We start from the raw sequence: 12,021 nt of genomic DNA, 5'->3' as shown, positions 1-12,021 counted from the left end.
CCAAAGATATGGTGAATACAGAACACTAACATTAATAATCCTTGTGCAAAGCTGGATACATCCCAAAAGGAGAATGTTACACTGAAACTATGACAGTAGGTGTCCACCTTTATTTTTTAAAAATAGACCAAAGGCAGAAAGGATAGGGTTCCATGAAAGAACAATGCGCAGATTCAGAACTGATGAAGAAATATCTTATGGTTCATAAAGAAATATAGCACATTCCTCTGCCTGTCATTTTTTAATACCTTTCAAATAAATTACTAAATGCTGAAGAGAATCGGGAGAACATTTATTCAATCTCTGAATATGAGTACCCTTGAGACTATGATATAGGTGTTCGCAACATATATATTACATTAAACAGAAGGAAATGAAGCATCATAGGCAATGTTTAGGAGAGAAAGGAACTGAAGTCAAGGTGACAGGGTACACACAGACCAAAAACTCAGTTTGCATGGGATGCTCTATCCAATTTATTATTATGTTGATATCGTTGAATATTTGATTATATTATAATTTAGCTATTTTCAAGTTTTCTTGATAGGTCAGAATTGTAGAGACACCAGCAATTTCTGAAGATGTGCCAATCTATATCTTCTGTGATGTAGCAGTGCATGAAAACACTGTTTTATACTTCCTATTTATTTTAATTTTTACTCCTGCATATCAAGTGCCAAGCAAGAACTGATTCAATTTGCGTAATTTCTTGAACTTCAGTGGGGTTGAGTATGCAAGAACATATTTCAGCTCTTTTTTAGCCTGGGCTGAAATTAATAAATATTTTTACAAACACATTGTGAAATTTCATGTCAGTAGCAAAAACCTCAGTCTAGATGAGTTTTGTGCAAGACTTTGTTGTCTGCATAGTTTCAGCAAGAATTACTGTCTGACAGTAAAGTATGAAGTCATCTTCCCACACCAATTGAATTAGTATGAAGATTCATCCCATTTTTCTTCTCCTTGTCAGGAGAAAGGAAGGAAGAGACCATGTCCCTTCAGTCTTCCCTACATGTTGCTGTTGCTGCTCTATAATAAGTGTGTTGGGAAAAGGTTTGACTCATATGTATCAGTAGTTAGCAACACAGAGTTTTCTAGCTAAACGAAACAAGTATTGCAGGTGTTCTGTTTCACCCCTGTGGTATAGCTGGTACGTATCTTGTGGAACAGGAGCATCACTGGCTGTTCACTTGTAGCCCAATATTTGGATTTTCTCATCTCTTTTTCAGGGAGTGTTTCAGGATTTGGGTGGACTGTATGGATCTGAGTAAATGACTTTATGCAAGATAGCTAACAATCAATCTCAGGCATGTTGGTATGTATAGACGGGTACTCTAGACCTTTGTTACCTATCCCATCCCAATGTGACAGGATTGGTCATGATGATTCTATGATGATTCAGGATGGTCATAATGATTCTATGATAAGACAGTGACTTCAGTCTGGAGGCTGTATGTGGCAGGTTTGGAAAAAGCTGGAGTGTCTGTTGGGATAACCTTCATCTTCTAACACACCAGGGCCACAGTGATGACTGAGAAACACATTTCAGGGTAGTTTTATATAATTCATGGATAGTGTTTCTAAAGTTAAACCTCAAGATGTAATCTTGCCATGGTGTCTGTGTTTCATATGTCTGTATCTGCAACCATTTTAGTTTAAAATAGAGCTCACTGTTTCCTAACAAACATTCAAAAATATAATACCAAAAGCTAAACATGGATTCAAATTTTATCATATAAAATTATCCACATGATAGAGATTTGAAGTTTTCAGCTCAAATCTGCATGTATGTTAAACTTGTGCCCTAAGTTTGAGCTCAGTACAAGGAGCAAGTAAATGCTGGAAATCAGGATTTGTAATGGTTAACCCAATCCACCCTTAACTACCTACACCACTGTAATGTCCTATACTAGCTATGCAACTGTGGAAATGCACTTAAAGAAGTAATCTGTCCTTTTAGCTAATAACATCAAAATGAGACCTTTTTCTTCGCTTTGCCTGGACCTCTAACCTTTAAAGGTGAGTTAGACAGCTGCAGAAAACCTGATCTCATTTTCTGCCCCTGGCAAGATTTTTTCAAGTTCATCTTCTTTTTTTTCCCCTTCTCTCAAACTCTGATGAAAAATGAAATGTCATGAAAACAGGCTCTGAGGCTAAAAAACCTCTGTCTGTCTCTGTGACAGATGTCAGTTTGAAAGGTTTCAGGTCACCTGTCAGAAGTATGTCAGTATGATCCATACAAACATCTACTCAACCTCTAACACTAACATTGAGTTCTGCTTTTTAAAATACCCCTTGAAAAAGAATCAAATGATTTCAAGTCACTGCCTTTTCCCCTTTCTTTTAACTCTGATTAATGAGCCAAACTCTTAGGCAAAAAAAAAAAAAAAAAAACACCCCCCCGGGGGGGGGGGGGGGAGGAGAGAGCGCTTTTAAAAAAGGACAGCTTGACCTTTTTGTGCCCCTGGCAGTGAACCAATCAGCATTCTCGTAATCCAAACACAGATGCCTGGAGCTAAACAAATCCTATACTTGTGAACAAGAATTCAGTTTGCTGTCAAAATACAATGACGAGCAGCAAAGTGCTGCTCTTAAGCAAAATATCCTGAATTAGATTAAAATGTTTTTGATTAATAAAAGAAGTAATATGAGTAATGTCATACATCACTAATAGCATCATTTGGAAACAATTATGTTGAGATATTTATGCATATATAACACATATGTACATTTAAAACACAGTACCTCATCTCTACATGAGACATAATCCCCTAATATTTGTGCCACTAGAAACATTGCTCATCTAACGTTGTTATTCAGTAATTTGTGGTGATTAATTAACAGGCTTGAACATTATTTTTTTCCTGACTTAGTGTCATAATGTTTGCATTATTTCTCACAACTGAATATTGCCCTTTTAAAGACAGAGCCTCTGTTTTGTTAAAAAAATTAACTGCAATATTACAGTGAAGATCCCAGTGGCATGACAGTTTTCAGCAGCATGTTGTTTTAATGGTCTCCAACAATCTACCAAATACCACTTGGAGCTTTCTGTCAATGTCTGTTTTCAAAAGCCCAAATCCTATCAAATAGGTTCTGGATGTCACTGAGAAACTTTTTGGATGTTTCTTAAAAATCTGTAATGCCAATTTGAGGGTCCAATATAACTGCCGGGAAAAAAAATGTCTGGGCTTCACACTGACAGACCACAGATAAACCAGATCCAAATTTCAATGTCATTGTAATTGAGATTACAATTAACATTCAGAGTTAATTTTTATTTCAGGGTTAAACACTTCATTTAATTCATACAAGAAACTACAAAAGAAAATATAAGCAGGGTTTTTATGTTGATTTTCTGTGAAACATTCTCCTCAGGTGTGTAGTTCTCTTTTTACCATTTTTTTAATGCATTTTTTACATGCTGGTTTTCACTAAGTGTCCGCAATCTCTTATTTCTCATAAATGCATATACCAAGTGTAAAAAACAAACTGCATTATATATATATCAATAAATAAATATATAAATAATTAATAGTGGCACTGTGGCGCTCTCCAGGAGTTAATTTCATTAACATTTAGACTGATTCACATGACAGGAAAACAGTCAGTTTGGTATCAAAGGGTTACGGCTCTTACAAAACAAGTATTGACTTCATTTTGGGCTGTCCGACAGAGACTTGAGAACAGTTGGAGGCAGAATCATCTGCAGAAAACGACAAGTATTGTTTAGATGAAGATAACCACAAACATCCGGAAATACTTAACTGTGTCTAAACTCTTAGTGACTCATGTTTACATTAGTTTTTACTTTAATGCAGTTTTCTCTTTTTCTTGTTCTTTTTAATCTTCAAATTGAACATTATTTTTTAACACAGCCATAGAGTGGAAAAGAAGTTTACATGTAGGTTACAAGATGGCCAGCCTGATTATTTCAAGACACTGATGGGAATTGGTGGCTTCAATGCAAATTCAGCCGAATGAGTTCTCTAGTCACAGGGGATGTGACGCAGAACAGACCAGCACTGAACTGCTTCTTGAATAGCTCCAACCCCACCTTGCAACTGGGGCAAACCACTTCAACAAGCAACACGGCCTGTGTCTGCAGGATTGTAAATAGTAAGTGGTAATTACAGAGATTTCCTTTCCAGTCTTCTCCAAGGTTTGCAAATAAATCTGCAAGATATCTTTAACCCATAGGATTAATAAGCTTTTTTTTTTTTTTCCAAAAAAGCTTATTAATCCTATGGGTTAAATGCTAAGAGTGTTTAAACAGATGATAAACCATTTAACGTAAGTTTCTTGCCTCCAGTTATTTTCAGCACTTAGGCTGTGACACTCTACTCTGCTGAATAAAAGCATGAACTAAAAGGTATACACATCCCTTATCACACAGTAAGCCCTTTTAGAACCTAATAAATTAATTACATCTCCAAAGAAAGTCTTTCCCTTGCTTCCCTCACTTAGCATTGGCAACTACATCTGGCTAGCCAGCCAGATACTGAGAGGGCATTATTGCAGATTACAATCAGAAATGTTGAAGCAGTTATTGGTGTCACAGTGGAATAGCATATTAGCATTGCCACAGACAGTCTTTCCCTTGTAAGAATAGTTCTTTGATGTTCCAACCCCTAGCAAGAATATTAGGAAACAAAAATAAATAAAAATAAAAATAAAAAAGAATAGAAAGAAAAGGAAGGGAGGGTGAAAACAGCAATGATTGTAAAGACAGATCTCCCAGCTGAAATTAATAATTCTGAGCAGCACTAAAATTAATTACTCTGTAGTTGTAAGCAGGCAGCGGATTTATGGTAAATGACAGAGTGTTTGCAAATTTTCCTGACTACTCGATTAGAAAATGCACCAAGTACAAGCGTCAGCCGAGCATGCATTATTTAAGTGGTTGGTGTCTGGCGACAATCTGGAAGCTGCAATTGTTGTGGTTGCCCGTAGGAAAATTCGCACTTTCTGGGAGAAATTCTTTCACCTTTGTGTGCCCACAGCATGGATCTCTCCTCATGGCAGATGTAGGATACACTGGAACTTTGTGACCTGGAAAATGTGGGACAACTGACACAAGGTGACCCCCTGAATGCTGGGGTAGGCCCAATTAATTTAAAATTTTGCTTGGCCTTGTCTCTTCCAATTTTCTAAATCCTCTGGAAAAATGATTAATGCGTACACTGCCAATGCGAAAATATTTTTGACCCTATTAAAGTCGACCAAGGGTAAACCAAGTGTAGGCTGGCATTGTATCAAACTAGCTTTATTAAATTTGATTGGAGGTTTGTATGAGGAAGGGACAGACAAGGACATTATTTTGCACAGCATCTCCCTTTTAAATGAAAATACTGGGAGGAATACAAAGTACTGGTGTGCATTGGTACAGAGCTCTATTTGATCTGGTAAATTCTCACCAAAAAAGTGATTATTTCCAAGAAAGCTTAGTATTTCCTCTCTGTTAATTTGTCAGTAAGGTTGATTTATTATATGACAAGCATTTTTTCTTTTGTAGACAAATAAGAAGGGTTCAGACCTTGCCTCACTTCTTTCTTTTTCAGATATTTATTCCCTGCTTTGTTCCTGTCCTGTCAGAGCCAGCGGCTGGGCACAGACCCCAAGGAGGGCTACAGCAGGTGTGGGCATGATCGTCAAAGAAGATGCTGTTTTCAACACTCTTTCCAATTTCTACAACAACACTTTTTTTTTTTTTTTTTTTTTTTTTTTTTTTTTTCCCTGTGAAGTGGAAAGTTTCTCACAATCCAAAACTTATCCATTTATACTGGTCCATTAGTGATCCTCAGACACAAGTGTTCTCAGGTCCTTTCAAGACTGAGAAGGGCATACCGTCCAGGTCATTATGCCAGTCAACACATTCATTAAATAAATAAATAAGTAAAAAAGACATCAAAAGTGTTTTTTTTTTTTTTTTTTTTCTGAATAGGAAATGGCTCTTCCCTGCCCAGTGGCTGGACTGAGATGTGTTCAGGAGCCACCAGACACCATGTGGTCCTGGCCATGGGGCACAGGTTTTTATGGCAATGATATTCATCAAACAATCCTATCAGAGACTTTTCCTGCTTTATGCCAGTTGACAGTGATTCACACACCCAAACAAAGAAGAAAAAGTAAACAACAACAATGAAAAACATTTCTAAACAACTGAAGACAAAAAGCACCTTTAAGCAGAGTGGTCCAATCAATGCAGGGGAGAAGGCTCAAAGCTTTTAACACTTTTTGGTGGTGTTAGACTCGTAGTTACAAAATATTATGTATTGACTACACTAAATCAGTTCTTCAGCCACTGAAGACACAACAGAAGCAGAAACTTCTGCTACGTAGCCTTACTGTGATCTGCAACTGCTTTGGAAAAGTAGCCAGACTGCTGTTTTTCAGTGGATAGCCATAACAATGCAAATGACAGCATATTTTGGTAAGATACCAGCTCACTGGAGACCATGAACAAACTGCCAGTGGATAGGTATTAAATGATATTAGTGAAATGACTGAAATTCTGCTTGAATTAAACTTGATAAACTAAATTGAACACAACACTAAAATTCCTTGTTGAACTTGACCAAATGCAAATTTAGCATCTTCAGGAATACATTCCATTACATCTAGATTTACTATAAACATAAATACAAACACACACACACACAAGTTTCTGATCTACAGAATTTTGGACAAATTGTCAGTTTTCTGAGCTATCTAGGGTCAGAGTAAAGTATTGTATTGTATTCCTCCAAACTTGTGATATGTCAGTTAAAGCCAGATAAAAATTAGGTGTGATATGTAAAGTTTAGATCTTAACACTGATTTTTTTTTTTTTTTTTTCTTCCAAAATTCAGGACACTTATGTACAGACCTCATCTCCCTATGTCTAAGCAGCTGTCCATATAAGAGATCTCTGAATGTCTACTCACTGACATCAACTTAAATCAGCTAACATTAATTGAAGAACAATGTGAACCTAATATAAATGAACTTAAATTTAGGTATGTGAAAGAGAAGCATAATGGTAGCTTACTCCAATCTAATAAATGAAATACTTCCAAAGATTGTTGAAATTAAAAATACATGTATAGGAATGTTCCACTCTTATACTTGAATAATTTTATAGTTTGGAACAGGTAGACGTAGTAGCTTCTTCAGTAAATTAGTCTTTCCAGAGCATACCGGACTGCATACAGCATTTCTGTGAACAGCAGCAGATCCAAGAAAAAACAAACAAACAAACAAACACCCCAACACAAACAAAACAAAACAACAAAAAAAAAACAAAACATTATTTGCATGATTCTCAGCTCCTTTTAATACTAAGACTTCAAAGATGAGTTCAACAAAAGGTGAGAGGACTCATAAAGTGTGTAAGTCTAATTTTCTAGAGATGCTGACAATTTCTAAAGAACTAAATAAATTGTAATTCATCTTTTTCCACTTCTGTTTTATCTCTGTGCTTTATGTATTTGTAAGATGACTATCATTACATATTTAACTATGAAGTAGATTGAGTCAAATTCTCATTAAAATTTTCTCTTAGTAACAGAAAAGGGAAACAGACACCTGTAAGCCAATTCAACAAAATATTTTAGTCATTTGTAAACTGAACCTCTGATTATATGGCAACATCTGTGGCTGATTTTTTGCAAATGCTATCTTGGAGATACATCAAAAACATTGCGTATTAGATCCTGGGTTTGGACTGATTCTAGGACTCGCACTCCTGTGGCCTTTGGAGGCCTTTGAAGGAGAGAGCCACCACCTTCTAATTTTACTTCTTTTTGCCTTTACTGGCGAAGTCACCCGTTTCTGTGACAAGCATCCATACAAACAAGAAATGTGTTCTCCTGCTGGGTATTGTTGTGTGTTGTTGTTGTTGTTGAACTACATGCTCAATGGTTACCTGTCAACTGAGAGACAAGGGAATAAATAAAATAGGAGGAAAGGGGAGACTGCTAGTATCTTGTAAGGGGATAATAGCAGTATCTGTGTGTTGTACAAATCACCTCTTTTCCTTGCAGAGCTACGCAGTGGTGAACCTCAGAGCAGAAGGCTTTGTGCAGCCTGCACGAAGGCAGAGAAGCAGTTTGCTGGCACTGAGGCAACACTGTGTGAACTGAAATGATAATAAGCTAACAGTTTTCCAAAGTAAATGGGAAATGAAGCATCAGGTCTGATATTAGTTACAGTACTGAAACTAATTGTTCATCTACCAAAGAGGCTCAACTTCTGTCCTAGATTGCTATTGATAATTACAGCCACCACACCATTATCCTTAGGGATAAAGTATGAGACATGCTCTGTCAAAGTCACTTTGATGTCCAGCTCATGGTAGTACTGCTAAGGACTCATGGAAATTAAAGGGTCATAGAACAGATACATATTGCCTTTACTTTGTATAGCATCATGATGAGTTACTTTGGCAGACAGAAGAGAGAGGTAGAAACAAAATGAATGCATTCAAAATATTCAGCATCAATAAGATCTTTTGTTTTAGACCTGCCCACAAACTTGCCAGAGATGGTACTTAAGAAGTTTATATTCTAGATAACTTAAGTGGTTTTAAAGCTCTTGACTAGGTGTTTTCTACATCAGTCCTTTTTCATAGCTCCCCATTTTCTCCATGGAACACTTCTAATTCACAAGAGCATCAAACTTTTCTTGTTTGATCTAAAATGCAGGAGACTCCCGTTTTCCTATTCCTCACTGGGTGAGAGAACCAGGAACCTCTTTCTCTTCAAGATAAGAGTTATCTTTAATTCCAATCTGTGTGACTGCATCTATCAAAATATCATTATCAATAATGTCTCTGTCTCTTCCTGAGTGGACAGTAACGCTTGTTTCTACAAGGGAGAATTTGAGTGGGCTCCATTTTGTTGTATGTTAAATGGCAAATTTTTTGAAGAGTAGAGACAGCAAGGGGAGGAAAGGGATTTCATATCAGTTTGAAGAGAAAACAGTAACAGAAAAACGTAGCAACTACTCATTTGAGCACCTGGCTAAATGCAGCGGGTCAATTTGCTGGTGGGGTGAGATATTAGGTGTGCCTACCTGGCCATATTCATTCCCTAAGTGGGAAGACATTCACTGTTCATGATGACAGCTGTTGTGGGGTGATGTGAGACCTACAGAAGAGATTATAAGGAGTGAATTGATAGTGCCTCTACATCAAAAGGCCTGCCAAAGGCTAGTGCAATTTTGACTTCAGTCCAGTTTAGCTTCTCTTCTGTTTTATTAATTTTTAAATGAGGATCAGATGTTGAGATTTCCACAAAAATAGTGTCTATAGGTAGATGAGTGGATCCTCTGTCTTTTGTTACTAAATATACATACTATTCTATATTAACTGCTAGCTGCAATACTGTAGCTGGAATCTAATATTAACTTCTGTTTAATGTTCAAAGTTCTCCATCTGAGGATTCTGCAGAAGCAAAGCCCACACAAACTGGTGCCCAATTAATGTAGTAATTCCCATATTTCCAAAATTAAGTATAAAGGTTGAAGTAATTAGTAGTTATTTCCTGTATTAGGCACAGTAGAAATTAAGTCTTTCATAACACCACGATTCCTAAGTGACTGAGGATTACCATTTATGTAACATTTCCTCCCAGGTTTGACTGTGCTACTGAAACTGCGTGATTCAGTCAAGACAGCACTTAGAGTCTCTACATCCCAGAGATCTGATTACAGTTACAAGATCTTTATGAGGCCCTCGTTTAGCTGCTCTGACAGGTTGTATAGCTGGACATTTAGTTCTTGCTCACTACACAGTATTTCTGAAAGAGATAGTACCTGAGCTGTGAAGTTACTGAAGGTAGTGGCCCACTTCACAGTTTAACTCATATGGAAGCAACTCTGGTTAGAGTAATTTCCCTTTCTGCATATTTCTCTATCTATGTGTTATGACCTTTTCAACTTATTTTTGTGTATATTTAGTGGATGAACAGGTATTCTGATCATGTTTAAATAGCATTTATTTTATTTTTATTTTATTTTATTTTATTTTATTTTATTTTATTTTGGTATTTTCACAGCAGAATTATGACAACTTCTGGATTACCATCTGGCTCCTTTTCACCCTCAGCTATTGATCAAGACCTTTCCCAATGAGCTATTATCTAAGTATTTTAACCATCCAAAGATAACTCAGAAAATCAGTAGAATGTAATATCCTAAAACTTTGTATTTATTTTTGAGGTACTGCATGTTGCCAGCACACTTCTATCATGTCACATTATGTTACACAGACTTACAGTGAAAAGAAATTTAACGGGAAGTGACATGGTGTAAGTGATGCACTGACATGTATAATTTAAAGACTATACTTTTATTGGAAGCAGACACCTGTAATTAATTCAGATATTGGGAATTCAAAATGAAACTGATGATTAAAGCCAGAAGGGACTTAAGATGCATATTAAGCTCATGAACTGGTGATTTTCTCTGTTTATCCAGCAGAATAGCATGTTACAGTTGCTAAATTTGTTCTGAGAACTCATTTGGTGACTATCATTACTGCTGCTTTGATAAGATATTATTGGTACATAAAATACACAAAAATTCAAGTTTCTTCTGTTTCTGTCCTATCCATAAATGCAGAGCTTGATTAGAAAGTGTTTTAAAAAGGAAGATATCTTTGTTTCCTGTTCTCTTAATATTTTTACTAAATCGGTATCTGAACTGGTGGTTCATTTCATCTGGGAAACTTTGGTTACTTTCTATGCTGCTACTTTGGTGGGTTTACTGGATGTCGAGAAGTCTGTGCAGAGATCCTGCTTGACAGAATTGACCACAAATCATAACTTTGTATGAGAAATTTTGCAAACATACGATGTAACATCTTATAGATAGATACCCGTTGAAAGACAGTTTTAATGTAACAAAACACAGTGACCTTGAAATGTGCCTACCTATCCTTTGGTTTGGTTTTTCTTCCCTTATTATTATTATTTTTTTTAAATGTATTTATTTACAGTTGCATATCTGTAACCTGAAATTCAGCATTTTGATAATCTATGATACTGGCAAAATACTGCTTTGTTTAGCTAGGCCATAGTATGAAAAACCTAAATGAGCCAACAGCTTGAGCCCTGCATGCTAATAGTGATGAACATTGTGATTGTAACATTGAAGAAACATGTGTGCCTTTAGGTACTGAAATAATCCAAGATGTGAAGGACGTAGACATCTATGCATCTGCTTATGTAAAAAGACATTTAAGAAAGATAAAGCTACTGGAACTACTTTGAGGTATACACAATGTTAAAAGCATATAAAAGAACAGCAGCAGCAGCAATCATCCTTTTCTTACCTCAGTAGTTTCTACTGTAAATTTATACATATTAACTTTATTGACATTTCAGCACTGATTAAATGCTAACCTGTATTTATCTGCAGCTTGTCTGTTATTTCTCACTGGACTGTAGACACTTATCAAAAAGACATTCCTTGCAGACACCTAAATTAGCAAAACAGAGTTTAGGGTCTTTGTTCAAAAATAATTATTATGTGAATGTTACTGTTTAGAGTTTTTTAAAAAGTTTTACCTATTTTCATTAAATGTAAGCTCTTCTTTTCATGGGACTATGAGAGATGACAGAAAAAAATTAAAAAATGTAGAACTTTGAGTATGCGAGGGAAATGAAAGATTAACCTTGCACTGAGTCTTAACATCTCTCAGGAACATCCAACAATTACATTGTAGTGTAGGTACACAGTGTTCAGGTGGACTAGGCTGCAAATCCATTTAATCTTACAGCTAAATGGAAGTAGCATTTCCAGCACACCCTTCTTGGCTCAGGCAGTCCTTACTGTCCACAATGCTGGAAGACGCACTTCCCTGGCATTTGAAAAATATATTTGTACTTCTAACAAAGTTTTTAGATGTGGGCGACCTGTCTAATGCTCCCCAAATTTCTGATTATTCACTTTTTCACTTTTCCTGTCATTTCTGGGACTGTTTCATTAGGCAAACATTCCTTTTTTTTTTTTTTTTTTTTTTTTTTTTTTTTTTTTTTT

The 12,021-nt window shown here is 36.1% G+C and overlaps 1 long non-coding RNA gene across 1 annotated transcript; it reads left to right on the top strand.

The window, feature by feature from the left end:
- Positions 1-3,332: 3,332 nt before the first annotated feature.
- Positions 3,333-10,963, top strand: LOC118156016. Its single transcript, XR_004746112.1, has 2 exons — positions 3,333-4,126; positions 10,038-10,963. It is a non-coding gene; the product is annotated as an uncharacterized LOC118156016 (long non-coding RNA).
- The last annotated feature ends 1,058 nt before the right edge of the window (positions 10,964-12,021 follow it).

Source organism: Oxyura jamaicensis, chromosome Z (genome assembly GCF_011077185.1).
Source record: "Oxyura jamaicensis isolate SHBP4307 breed ruddy duck chromosome Z, BPBGC_Ojam_1.0, whole genome shotgun sequence".
Lineage (NCBI taxonomy): Eukaryota > Metazoa > Chordata > Aves > Anseriformes > Anatidae > Oxyura > Oxyura jamaicensis.
Note: the sequence above shows the minus strand (reverse complement) of the source record. Positions and strands in the feature narration are given on the sequence as shown.